Source organism: Pogoniulus pusillus, chromosome 33, assembly GCF_015220805.1.
Source record: "Pogoniulus pusillus isolate bPogPus1 chromosome 33, bPogPus1.pri, whole genome shotgun sequence".
NCBI classification, from domain to species: Eukaryota; Metazoa; Chordata; class Aves; order Piciformes; family Lybiidae; genus Pogoniulus; species Pogoniulus pusillus.
The window spans coordinates 8,118,614-8,133,124 of NC_087296.1; the positions used below are offsets into that span (position 1 = coordinate 8,118,614).

The 14,511-nt window shown below is 48.1% G+C and overlaps 1 protein-coding gene across 3 annotated transcripts in view; it reads right to left on the bottom strand.

Annotated features, from left to right (window-relative positions):
- CEP85L (centrosomal protein 85 like) overlaps window positions 1-14,511 on the bottom strand; it is a 151,443-nt gene that overhangs the window by 112,931 nt on the left and 24,001 nt on the right. The window lies entirely within an intron of this gene.

Genomic DNA, 14,511 nt, shown 5'->3' on the forward strand with positions numbered 1-14,511 from the left:
AAACCAGTTGAGATTTATTTGGGAAACATATAGCTTTTCCCCATAGGAAGTAAGTTGGGATGCTTGTTTTGAGGTTGAGCAAAACCTAATTGCTCTGAGCCATTTGTATTTAGGTGCACAGCTCTGTAGCCTGTGGAAAGAAGACACAGTCAACAGGCCAGAAAGCAGTGTCCTCTGGGGCAGAACTTGCCCAGGTTTTTATAAGCTCACTTGAGAAAGGTGCCCATGCTCTGTGTCTGACTGGGTGCCAAGGAACCAGCACAGGTTTTGGTGCAGGCACAGCTGTAAGGTGTTGCACTCACTATTTCACCAGGTTTTCTATCAGTTACAGATTGCACCAGAAGATACTTTTCTGTCTGCTTTAATCAGTGTCCTCTGCAAAGAGCCTGCACACCCTTCCTCAGCTGAAGCAACCTTTTAAAGAGGAATTCACAGACCACTTCCAAATGCTCTGTGTGTGCCCAGCCATTGTGTGCACAGCCTGGCACCGTGTGGGGACTAGAATCAGCTCACAACTCTGCCTGCTGCAGGCACCATCTGACAAGTGTGTGGAGGAGCTAACAGCTCTTTTCCTCACAGTAGGTTTGTAGGTACCAATGCAGAACATGAATAAGCCATAGAACACAAGGCACTTAAAACTAACCTGGATTGCTCACAGAAGCACAGAACACACTGTATTTTCAATACAGAATTCATAGCTCTTGAAAGCCAGAAGACAAATAAAGAGATTGGCCAAGGCATAAGATGGTTGTTTTAGTCTGGAGAAGAGTGAGGGGGGATTTAATAAATAAACGTTTATAAATGTCTGAGGGCTGGGGGTCAAGATGGGGGGGACAGGCTCTGCTCACTTGCTCATTGGGACAGGATAAGCAGCAATGGATGGAAGCTGCAGCACAGGAGGTTCCACCTCAACACAAGGGGCAACTTCTTCACTATAAGGGTCCCAGAGCACTGGCACAGGCTCCCCAGAGAGGTTGTGGAGTCTCCTTCTCTGCAGACTTTCAAGGCCTGTCTGGATGTGTTCCTCTGTGATCTCTGCTAGATTGTATGGTCCTGCTCTGGCAGGGAGGTTGGACTGGATGCTCTCTTTGGATCTCTTCCAGCTCCTGACATCCTGTGAGCCTGGGATCTAATGTACATCTAAAAAAATATTTCCTGCATGCTTGCAAGAAACAGAGAAGGACAGGGAGAGATTTAGTGATTTCTTTTTTTTTTAGGTCTTAAAGAAGACTGAACTTAAGCAAAGGCTACGAAGGATGTGACTTCCCAAAGTTGTCACTGTATTTCTTTAGGAAAGAGGAAAAACCTTCTCATTTTCTTTTATGACATCACAGCAGTTTATCATCACATAAAAGCTTTTTGTCAGGCAAGTTATTCTGGTAAATTATGATGAGGTGTGGCATTGTCTCTTAAAGTACAATTGTTTAGTATTTACTTTTCTTTTTCTTACTGCATAGATTCTAGCAGGCAGTGTACAGTTTATTTACTGCAGAATGTGACTGTAAAACAACTTCTGCACACAAATGTTCCTGTGAGAGAGTTAAAGCCACAGTCATTTAGCATCAGAGCACCACAGTGTGAGGCACTTGGCAGGTTTTTAGTCCTGGACAAGCAAGAAAATGTAGTTATCTAGAAGAAATAACTGAAAGAGTAGCTGAAGTAAAATACTCACACAAGCCAAACGTAATCAAGGTGCTTCCTTCACAAAGCACATTCACATCAGCCCTGGTATATTAAAACCCACAAAGGATGCATAGGAACATAAAAGCAGACAGATGCATTTACAAATCAGGTTCCAGGTCACTGAGCAAAAGATGTTGCCATTGACACATAGTCACTGGTCTATAAAGAGAGATGGACATAATCCTAGCCTCATTTCCAGCAGACAGATGGCATCATTTTGCAAACCCCATTGTATCACGAGCCCCTGCATCAGCATTGCCATGGCTGTAAGGTAACAACTGCTTAATAGGTAACAGACTCCAGATCTGATGTTTATTACTTCTAGACCTCTCCAAAGGGACACACATGAATATTATTAGGAAACTGGCACTGCTGCTTTTTTGGGGAGTGCACTTCTACTCACTGAGCTATCCATCAAGTGCACAATGAATAGGGAAGTGCAGTGCCAGCTCCCCAGGACACCACAGAGATGGAGGCAGACCCATCAGAGGAAATTACATCAGCTGATCTGCAGAGCATAAAGGATAAAGCCAGCAGGGCCCAGTTTACCTTCTTCCGTACCAGCATGATGCCATTTGACAGAAACCAGCTGCTCTGGTCATGTTCTTCACACTCTACCCAGCACTGCAATCAAAACACGCAGACAAGACTCAAGTGTCTGATGGTCTGCTAATTTGTTTTGTTTTCAGCACGTTTCACATACTCTGTAGATTGCCATTCTTGTAATTAAAACAAAGAATCACCATCAACAGTTCTCTCACACATCTCCACCAAGTGTAAACTGATTTCCACCAGCTCCACCAGCACTGCCAGTTCAGTATTAAGCCCAGTAAACTCAGATTTCTTCAACTGTATCTACCCATTTCTCTGCCTAAATACATCCCTGGTGACACTTCATCTCTAGTTACTCAGGAACTTCTTGTCAGCTCTAAATTCTCTTGGCTTGCTTTAGCAGAGGAATCACTGCATGCATCCCAAATGCCCAGGTGATTCAGAAGGATGGCTTAGCAACTAACTGGAAGCACTGCATACACAGGACTAGACCAAGCCTAGAGAAGAGAGGTATGAATGTCCCACCCCAGTTCCTAAAGTGGCATAATTAATCCTCTTACTGATGCCTAGCATCATTGGGATAACAACTTCATATTTTTTTTCCTGGGAGGAATAAATCAAGATCAGTTTACATGTGGCCTTGTTCTCAGCTGACATGGATGGACCCCTGGATCTGCAGACAACCTGTTCCCTGCCCGGAGTCCCAGGAAGCCTGGCTCCACAGGGGCTTGCCTGCCAAAGTTCCCAGCCCCAGAGCTTCCCTGCAGCTGTTTCCCCAGGCTCATCTCTCTGGGGACAGTTGCCCCCTCTCCGTCCTGCAGACCTCCTGAAGCTGGCAGGCAGCAAAGCCACATCTCATGTGCAGTCATCTCTGAGCCAGGCTGCCTCCCCACTTGTTTCTACACCAAACTTACAGCAAAGAATCACCGAATTAACCAGGTGGGAAAAGACCTCTAGGATCATCGAGTCCAACCTATCAGCTAACCCTTCTAATCAACTAACCTGTGGCACTAAGTGCCTCATCCAGCCTCCTTTTAAACACCTCCAGGGGCGGCAACTCCACCACCTCCCTGGGCAGCCCATTCCAATGCCAATCACTCTTGCTGTGAAGAACTTCCTCCTAACATCCAGCTTAAACCTGCCCTGGTGTAGTTTGAGGCTGTGTCCTCTCGCTCTGTTGCTGGTTGCCTGGCAGAAGAGACCAACCCCAGCTGGCTACAACCTCCCTTCAGGTAGTTGTAGGCAGCAATGAGCTCTGCCCTGAGCCTCCTCTTCTGCAGGCTGCACACCCCCAGCTCCCTCAGCCTCTCCCCACAGGGCTGTGCTCCAGGCTTCTCACCAGCCTTGCTGCCTTTCTCTGGACATGTTCAAGCACCTCAACATCTTTCTTAAACTGAGGGGCCCAGAACTGGACATAGCACTCAAGGAGTGGCCTGACCAGCACTGAGCACAAGGGTAGAATGACCTCTCTGGTCCTGCTGCCACACTGTTCCTAACACAGGCCAGGATGCCATTTGCCTTCTTGGCCAACTGGGCACACTGCTGGCACATGTTCAGTTGGCTGTCAACCAGTGCCCCCAGGTCCCTCTCTGCCTGGCAAAGCAGACATTTTACTGTGAAAACCCTTGACTCCAGACACTGCTGGACAAGCCTGCCAGAAAGCATGCAAACACTGCTCCTGCTGTCTGGCAGAGAGCTGCTGTGAAGCAGCAGGTGTACAACCTTTACCCTCAGAGCAGCAGGGTCTTCCATCAGATCCAAACACCTCATGGGCCAGGAGATGCCCAGGAGCACTGTCCTTACCCCCTGAGACAGCACAGCTGTACCTTGCCTTCTGAATCTGACTCAAAAAGTGACTACCACAGTAAATTTTCCCAGGAGGACAGGCAAGCAGAAGAGGTTTTACACAAACACATTTATGATCACTTTTTTGGGGCACTCACAAAAGCTGTTCTATTTGGCAGTCACTCATGTTGTTCAGCCCTTCACCTTTAAATAACACCCCTAAATTAACGAGCTGCATTGTTTTATCTCTTTGCTCCATGATGCATCTGCTGGAAAAATGACCTCAGGTGTGTGCACCTCCCATGTTTGCACGACGTAAAAAACCATGGGTAGGAAAGAAACAGGAAAACACACCCCTTTGAATCCTGCACAGCCTAATGCATCCCCCAAAATAAAAGCCTGACCTTTAATCTTTTACTCCCAGATCACTTCTTGTATATAAAATCAAGGAAAAGAGCCCCAGCAGCAGCCAGTAGTGCAATCTGCTCAGTAGTGGCAGGTCTCTATAGGTCCCACCTAGAAAGACCCACACAGAAGAGGTGCACTAGTTCACAAGGGCTACATCTACCTTCCACCAGTAGCTTTCTGATTGTCTTTTCCTTCTCTGTTTTACATAGTTGCTCTTGGCACTGAAACAACTTCAAGTTTAGGATCTACATCCAGGGACTTCTGTGAAAGTTTTGACCTAAGCCTGCATATAAACCTTGTGAATCCACATGTGGCTTCCACTGCATTACTTCTGGGATTTGATTTTTATCTCTACTCAAGTCTCACCTCTTACTGTGATCTTGTATCAGGAACAGTGTGGCCAGCAGGACAAGAGAGGTTATTCTTCCCTTGTACTCAGCACTGGTCAGGCCACACCTTGAGTTCTGTGTCCAGTTCTGGGCTCCTCAATTCAAGAGAGATGTTGACATACTGGAAGGTGTCCAGAGAAGGGCAGCAAGGCTGGTGAGAAGCCTGGAACACAGCCCTGTGAGGAGAGGCTGAGGGCACTGGGGGTGTGCAGCCTGCAGAAGAGGAGGCTCAGGGCAGAGCTCATTGCTGTCTACAACTACCTGAAGGGAGGCTGTAGCCAGGTGGGGTTGGCCTCTTCTGCCAGGCAACCAGCAACAGAACAAGGGGACACAGTCTCAAGTTGTGCCAGGGGAGGTCTAGACTGGATGTTAGGAGGGAGTTCTTCACAGAGAGAGTGATTGGCATTGGAATGGGCTGCCCAGGGAGGTGGTGGAGTCGTTGTCCCTGGAAGTATTAAAGAAAAAGCCTGGATGTTGCACTTAGTACCATGGTCTGATTGATCGTCTAGGGCTGGGTGCTAGGTTGGCCTGGATGAGCTGGGAGTCTCTTCCAACCTGGTTGGTTCTATGATTCTATGATTTCCTTCACAGGTGTCCTGGAGTCCTGTACCCCTAAATTCCTCTCCTGCCCGGACTTCGGGGGGAAAGGGGAAAAGCCGCCTGGTTTCCCCCCCCCCCTCGCCTGCCCTGCAGCCGAGAAGGGGGCGGCGACTGCCCCGTGAGTTCCCGCGCTGGAGCCAGGCTGGGATTGGCCGTGCGCTTTCGCGCCTAAAGTGTGGTAACTCTGCCCTTTGTCTAGCGAAGGGTATAAATATTGGGGGTCTTCCCGCCTTTGGGGTTCCCGCTTTGGATTTTACGTGTGCCTGGACGAGTTCGCTCACTCTCCTGTGCCTGGACGGCAGAGAGACTAAGGACTTGCTTTGCTGTTAGGCACACACCTTTGTCTGCCTAACGACCCTTAACGACCCTTAACGACTCCTGTAGCCGCTGGAGGAGGAAGACCGACTGCACGAGCCAGCCTGAGTGAGTTATTTGGCTTAGCTTAATTTAGTAAGAAACCGCTATTAATTAATAGCTAAAGCCTTTTCCAAAAACTGACTTCCAAATATATATAGTCAGATTATTAATGGTATCCTCGTAGAATTCTCATGCAACTTAACCTGTTTATCAAACGAAATTAATCTTTATATATATAGTTGTGGGGGCGGGTTTTGTAAAAATAAAAAATATCTATTTTTGATAAATTTTCGACTCGGCCACGTATTTCTGCCCTCCGCAACATTATGGCGCAGTGCGAGCAGGGTAGTTCAATCATAGAATTTCTACAAGAAAAGGGATGCCTAATCACAGGGCTTGATTTAATTTGGGCTCAGAAAAATTGTAAAAATCCGGAGAAAATCCTGGAGAAATTAGCTGAGCGCTCAGACCCTGTGATTTCTGAGTCTCCAACGGAGCATTTCTCTGTTGTTCTGGGGTCAGTCGTGACCCAGACTCTGGCCGAATTTGAAAATTATGAAAAAAGAATTCAGGCCTTGGAAAAGGATTTATTAGCCGAAAAAGCTAAATGCCAAAGTATCTGGGAAAGCATGCTGGCGCAGACAAAGAGCCTGACCGCGGCACTGACTGCCCGGATGAAAGAAAGGCTTGTAACGCCTGCAGACACCACCTCTTCGGTCTCCGTGTCTGAATTTCAATGGAGTGATTCGCGGGAATCGGGGAGAAAGGCAGAGAATGCCCCAAGGGGCTCTTCGGGGGAGAGAAGTTCCCCGAAACCAGGCACAAAAGACTCTGCCAGAGACGCAGAGAATTCCTCTGCACATGCCTCTGCGCGGCAGAAAGCCTCAAAGCCACGCAGAAAGCGCAGGTCCCGACCGGACTCTCCCGTAGCTAGCGGAGAAGAGAGCTCCGGTGAGGAGGGCGCCGCGGTGCACAAGCACGTGTTGCCTGTGATCAGGACTGAGTCCGTGAAGGGCAGAAAAGGCGGTGCAGGGACCTCCGTGATCAAAAAACAGTTTACAGATGCACAGCTCAGTGACTTACAAGTCAAATATGCGAGAGATCCTGGGGACTCAGTCGCTGACTATGTGTATCGAGTGTCCCGAGCCGGTGGGGACCGGGTCCTTCTAGACTCGCAGGAAGCTGCTGGAGACTGGGGGGACGATGTGTTCCTGACACGTGAACCCGAGGGGACACACAGCCTCACCGCTCGGATAGCCTACTGGGCAAGCAGTGTCCGCCCAGCCTACCGGGGGGAGCCGACGGAACTAAAGGTCACCAGCTCCTCTGAGCTCATCACTGCTCTCCGCAGACTTGCCTGTGTCCAGGCTATCTATGATAAGGGACATTATGATTGCCCATTTTATGCCCCTGTGGACCCGGAGAGACTGCACCCTATTATGAAGGGTTTGCCAGCAACTCTGCAAATCCAACTAATGAAGAACGTTGAGAAAATTGAACGTGTGCTTGGAGAAAATGCAGAGAACGATGGTGCTAAAGAGCACGTAATGACTTGGGCTGAACTGTTAACTGACTTGAATGCCCACGGGCTGCAGTTTGGGTTTGGGTCTCCTGAAGGAAAAGGGACTGGGGAGAGACAGTCTCGTGCTTCTCCCCCAGAAAATCCCAGGACTCTGCGCAGGCAGGTCCGGCCAGTGCAGGACTGCCCCCGCAGGGGGACCGGTCCTTCAGGCTTCTCCCCGAGGGGAAGGGGCAGAGACCAACAGAGTGACTGGAGACCCAGAGAAAAGAACAGCTGGTATAGACAAGCCCTGACTTTAGGGGTACCAAAAACTGTTTTAAGGCAGCTGGCAGACTGGCAACTGAAGGATCTAGTGCGGTGCCTTCAGCAATCGGCTGCAAAATCCAGAGGCAGCCGCCAGAAGCCTAGGGCCAGCAGCAGCGGCACACCCAGCGGTGGCTCCCAGAGCGGCTCGCCCAGAAGCGGCAGCCCCCCCGCTGGGAACTGCAGCTCGTCCCCAGACAGAAAGGTTAACCCTTTCTCGTCTCCCACACGGGAGACAAAACACTGAATTACCGTAATAGTGGCTCGGCAGCTTTTAATGGTCAGCAGTCACGGGGAGAGCTACAGAAGCCCCCAGAATAAAGACCTGCTGCCTAGGTGAGCCACGTGGTCACTGACCACCTGCCCCAGTACAAAAGGCCAACCTATAGGGGTAGTGCCAATGGCATGGGGTAAACCCAGAGGCTTATATGCCTGGGAAGCCCTAGATGCAAATGGAAAAGGCCACCGGATCAGTGCACGGTGGATCGTCCCCAATTATTAATTGCTAAGCCTGGCCTTTAGAGGCCGAGGCAGGTTTTGTCTCCTTACAGGTTAAGGTAGAGGCAGAGGACCAGTTCCTGACCACCTGACCAGCACCTGGGAAAAGGAGAACCAGCTACACGAGAGATGGAGTCATATCACCGGGGTGGCCAGTGGATGATGGCATCCGGACCCACGGACTGTGACCTCCAGCCATGGACTCAGAGCATCCAAGGCTCTGCCATGAACTTGGTTGCTCTACCAGGAACAGAGCAATCTTCAAATGGACTGTGTAGCTTTATTAATACTGTTTGGGCTATTGTTAAGCCTTGTTAAGTATTGTTAAATATTGTTGGGGCGATTAATGTATTACCTATTGTTAATGTTGGAAAAGGCTAAGCCATATATATATATTAATAGGTTCCTAAATTGAAGGGGGATCACTTCTCACTCAAGTTCTAGACAAAGATGCTCATTACCACCGGGGTGGGATGTCCTGGAGTCCTGTACCCCTAAATTCCTCTCCTGCCCGGACTTCGGGGGGAAAGGGGAAAAGCCGCCTGGTTTCCCCCCCCCCCTCGCCTGCCCTGCAGCCGAGAAGGGGGCGGCGACTGCCCCGTGAGTTCCCGCGCTGGAGCCAGGCTGGGATTGGCCGTGCGCTTTCGCGCCTAAAGTGTGGTAACTCTGCCCTTTGTCTAGCGAAGGGTATAAATATTGGGGGTCTTCCCGCCTTTGGGGTTCCCGCTTTGGATTTTACGTGTGCCTGGACGAGTTCGCTCACTCTCCTGTGCCTGGACGGCAGAGAGACTAAGGACTTGCTTTGCTGTTAGGCACACACCTTTGTCTGCCTAACGACCCTTAACGACCCTTAACGACTCCTGTAGCCGCTGGAGGAGGAAGACCGACTGCACGAGCCAGCCTGAGTGAGTTATTTGGCTTAGCTTAATTTAGTAAGAAACCGCTATTAATTAATAGCTAAAGCCTTTTCCAAAAACTGACTTCCAAATATATATAGTCAGATTATTAATGGTATCCTCGTAGAATTCTCATGCAACTTAACCTGTTTATCAAACGAAATTAATCTTTATATATATAGTTGTGGGGGCGGGTTTTGTAAAAATAAAAAATATCTATTTTTGATAAATTTTCGACTCGGCCACGTATTTCTGCCCTCCGCAACAACAGGTTCAAACATTTCACTCACAGCTGCCACAGAAGCAGTCCTGGTAGTAACAAGTCTCTTTTCCTCAGCAGTTGCCAATACAGCCAAGGAGAGTTAGAGGGAGAGAGTGATGGATTAGGTAAAGTAACACCTCTTGAGAGGTACAGCAGCTTTCTTTTTCTAGACAAATTCATGCTTTAACCAAAGAGCATCATTCAGAACTCAGATGGTTTGCAATGGCACAGAGACCAACTCACTTGCAGCTTCACTGGCAGGCATGGCATAAAAAGCCTCATCTTCAGTTACACTTAGGTCCTCCAGAGGAAGGCAAAGGACTTTGTCTGAACGAAGGCTTGCCCCAACAGATGGAGTTACACATTGCTCTACACATTATTTGGTTATCTGCTGTGAACAGGAACGTGTTGCCTTGGGCCTTAGCATACAAATGTCAGAATAAACATACACATGTCAGAGTATTTCTGCACCAGCAGGACCATTGTCCTGCGAAAGGACCCATTTCCCCGGTGTCACTTTGCAGAGGCACTAAGCAGCACTGTCCTGCCTGTTGGGCTGCTGAAGAGCTGGCATGATTTACAAGCAATGTGCTTTTAAAAGTTGCCAACTCTTACATCAAAAAGGAGATTTTTGTGATCCTAAGGCTTTAGAGAAACAAACAGCCTTTTAGAAAAGGACTCAAAATATGGCACTTGGTTAATGACAGAGTGGTCAAGTGTCACTTATCAACCTCACATAGTGACACTCGAGGCCGTTCAGCCTTTTAGCCTCGAATAAAATCAAGCCCAGATGCATTCCACACTGTTTTTACCCTTTCTCCTCAGTATTTGCCTTCACCAAGCTATTTAAAATCGGCTGGGTGCTTGCACACCGCCAGAAACTATTGGCCCATGGAACATCCCTTTTCACAGCTATGGTCTACTAATTAAACATGGAATTAATTATCTTTGCCTTGATAGCCTTCATTAACTATAACAAGCTAGCCATTATCTCTCTTCCATGTCCAAGGCAGGGAGCTGTTTGGGGTGCTTGTTTCTCCCATTAAACCTGCTCCTTCTGAACAATGCCTCCAAGTGATGATGGCTTTCTCATAGCTTGGGGAAATAGGGACTGGCTGTCTTCACAGCAGCATTCCTGGCTTGTCATCACCTGGATTTGCAAACAGCTCTGCAAGCCCTCCAAATACAGGAGCATGGGCCAAAGAGAACAGACTGAAGAAAGATATCTCTCATCTCATCACCTGGCTTCACAGTTACTTCCTTAAGTCCCAGCAACACGAACCAAAAGCTCCCTGATACACAACCAAGGGTTAGGAAATACAAACAGCAGATTCCTCCAGCCAAGCCACAACCTACTGCTTGAACACCAGTGACAGAACTGTGCCTCACCTGTGACAGTTTGGAAGTAAAAGAAACACCCACAACCATTCTCTTGCACATCAGCTAAGAATTTAAGGACTGGGCTCGGGCCTTTGAGTGCCTTCATCTCACAGCTCACAGAGAAGGGGCTGCCTAACCTCCTCTGACAGCAGGCTTACAATGGCACAGCCAATTTATTCCAGTTCAGTTAATTCTGCTTCTATTACAAAACCATTCAGGGGCTACACCTGCAGTTGACACCTGAGCATATAGGAGCTCCAAGCACAAGGAAATAAACCTCATCCACAGAGAGTGGTGCTGCTTTACGTCTGTCTACAGGCAGTACACTCATGTGCAGCAGGCAGAGTGAGTTTACAGCTCACAAGACAGTCTGCATTAGGGTTTTGCACATTTGTAGTGTGAAAGCAGAGTAAGCTACTGTAATATTAATTGCATACTAATGACACCATAAAGAATATTGTACAAAGTAGCTAATAAATTATTTACTCACATCCTGGGTAAGAGTGCACTGATTTCTTTCATGCATCAATGTACAAGCTAACTCATATGAGTTGGTGCAACTCATGTTTCCTTTTCTGCTTCAGCAAAAGGAAAACCAGAAGCAATGATAAGTTAAGGTAGGAACAGAAGAGGAAGGCCCTGCAACCCAGATATCCATCTGAGGACCAGTGCTCAGCTCTTCTCCAACCCAGCTCCTCTGTTCTGCTCTCCTTTGCACCAAAGCTCAGTGTCCTGCCCTGTGGCTCTGGTGTGCAGCCCTGCTCCTTGGCTTGGTCACTCAGTTGTATGCTTCTCCAAGGCTTCTGCAGCCCAGCAACAGCCCCAGCCATGGACCAGCAGAGCAATCCATTTCCTATGTGCCTCCTGGCTTTCCCCTGAGCTGCTCCAAGATCATCAGAGACAAATAAAGGAATTTCCAGTTTAATTAACTTAATTATCTTTGGTTAAGGTTTGCCAAATGCTTTTTTCCTCCTGGTGTAACTAGTGAGAATTTCCAGGAAACCATCAGTTAAATCTGAGGGAAGTCTGAGTGGGTATTTGACCTGGCCAGAGACACAGACAGAGCTGTCAGGAGCCAGGCCAGTCCTGAAAAACATTGCCACATTTGAACATGCTGCTCAGAATTTCCAGAACACCGTTTTGGCCCAAATTTACACTGAGAATATGCAGTTCTCCCTGCTTCCCCAGGCCATGGCATCTCACCAGTTCCTGGCCCTGTGAGAGGCAGGTGAGACAGGTGGCCTGGCCTGAGCTGCAGAGCCTCATGAGGGTGTTATGTCCTGCTTGGCCTCCAGCCTCAGACATGTGCCCCTTCAGTACCCATGGCCAGTCCATGTGTCTTGACACAGCAAGCATGGCCCTCATGACATCTGCTCTGATTCCTAGGCTTAAAAGCAAGGAATAAAAGGAGAATAAAAGCCCTGAGCACTTTCCAAAGCAGTAGAGGGGGTTGGACTAGATGATCTTGCAGTGTCCCTTCCAACCCCTAACGTGCTGTGAATCTCTCTGCATCTGCATAACCTCAGCATCTCAGCTGGGGCCCATGGAATAGCACAGGTATCATCCATCCTACCATCTCTAGCAACACCACTGACCACAGATGTGTTTCTTCCATATGTACAAAAGAGATTTCCAACCCAAAAGCTCACTACTGCAACATCATTCTGCTGCAGCACTGCTATTGCAACGGCACTGTTCTCATTTGTGTACTTCTCCAGAAGAACTAAACAGAAGCTTTTGAAACAGTAAGATAATACAGCAAACTGCATTTCTGAGTTTCAGAAATGCCTGTTCAAAACTGCAAGAAATACCTGCTAGAAACCATCAGATCCATCTCAGTAATTCTGCTATCTGGGCATATATTTGATAGCTTTGGGTTTCTCTGAAACTAGCTCTTTGCTCATGTTTTTTTCCTGCCTGGATTCTCTCCTGAGCCTGGCTGTTATTCCTCCGTGCTCCCTGGTCACTCATATCTTATTCACAGCTTCCCCCTCACTCTTCTTGTATGTCCTGTTCTGGGGTCATGCCTTCACCTTCTCACCACCTGCCTTTCTTGGCTGTTTGTTAAGAGGAGAAGTCCTTGCTACAAGACATCTGCTCTCTCCTCCATGGTGCTGCACTGTGGCCTCAGGAGCTTTGGGAAGCTGAATTAATGAGCATGGATGGTGTCCATATAAATGGTGTGAGGTAGTTTATGTAAGAGCAAAATATGCATTTTCACAGGATCAGAGCTGCTGCAGGAGTAAAGCCACCCCTCAGCATGGAACCAAAGAGGTTTTGTGCCCAACTGCTTGTAATGCTCTGTTGTGTAAATTAAAGTAAAACCAAACTGCATTATGTGCAACTGTAATACCCTCCTCATCACACCAGCTCTGAATTATGTGCTGAAAGCTCCAATTGTAACCATTTGAGTGACAGGACAGGACCAGCTACAAAGTCAGCTGGTGGCAATTTGAGAACTGCTTTGGTTGCTGGAAGCATCGAAGTAACATTAGTGGAGAGGCTGCCCATGCTTCCTGGCTTTGCTGCTCACAGAGCACACTCAGCAAGGCAGAGCTCTGCCCCATAACTCCAGATCCAGCCTGGCAACTCCTTCACTGTGCTGTGGTCCCCAGGGATGCTCCTTCAGCTCCCAAAGCAACCCCCCCTGCTGCTTTGCATTTCCCCAGGAACTCGCTGCAGCACTGGTAACAAAAAAACATGTTGGGAGAGCACAGTGTGTTCAAATAACGCAACTGCTCACACCTACACCCCAAAAGGGGAAATATTTATCAGCGACTCTGCTGTTGCTGCTATAGTTTCTGTGGCTCTGCTCTGTCAGGCTCCATCTGTGCTCTCCCTGAGACCATTCTCCTCACACTGTACTTACTCTCAGCCTGCAGTTTTTCAGAGACTTGGGGAGTGTAATTTCATCCAGACTGAACAGACTGCAGCATGAAGAAATGGCACTCACTAAAGAAGATACATTTAGCTAATTTAACCTAGCATGTGATAGAAGGATGACAGAGGAGACCCTGTGCCTGCACCACAATGTCTAAAGTGCTGCTGGGACTTGGCTGTGGTGACAATGCTGTTGTGCAAAAGAGGGTCAGAAGAGGTCAAGCTGTCTTCCCGAGTGCCCAGTAGAAAGACAGTATTGTGGCCCATGGGAATCAGTCTGCTCCTGTGCACAGGGGACCTATTTTGCACATAACATATATTTTAAGTGCAGGGCAGCACTTGAACCCACTCCTCAAACACCATTTCTACTGATTTGCACTGCTGGTAGGTGGGCAATGGTAACTACAGTGCAGAGTGCTTCCTGCAGGTTAACAGCTGGATGGGGGCAAATGATGGTCCATAAGTAAGGTGAAAGGTTTTAACTCCAGACAGTCAAAAAAGCCTCAGGAAGCGCCCTGAACTCCTTTAGTTATTGTTGTTAAAAATAGGAGGAAAATCCCATGCATTTTTTCTGTATGACACAGCCAGCAGTGGCTCGTGTAGAATGTATATCAGCAAATCTCAGGCTCTCTCTCAGCACTGGAGTCATCACAATTAGCTATTCTGAGGGATAGACGTGTGTATAGAGTGGGAGGAGCAGGGGAAGAAAGCCATTCTTGCTTTGAAAGCCACATTCGGCCATAAAAGCTCAGCTTTTTATGTTCTAAGATGTCTTTACTTCACTATAGCATCAGTGTCTTAATTCTTTCTGCTGTTGGAGGCTCTAGGCTCCAGTCCTCTGAGTCATTTACTTCACCTCTCCCCTTGGGAAGCTCCTATTGTGTTTATCTCAGAGGACTCACCAGAATACGGGTGCACAGCATCTGTGTGACTTACACATATGTAGAGGAGGAAATGAGAACAGAAATGCGTCAGCAGCATTTGGACAGGATGGGA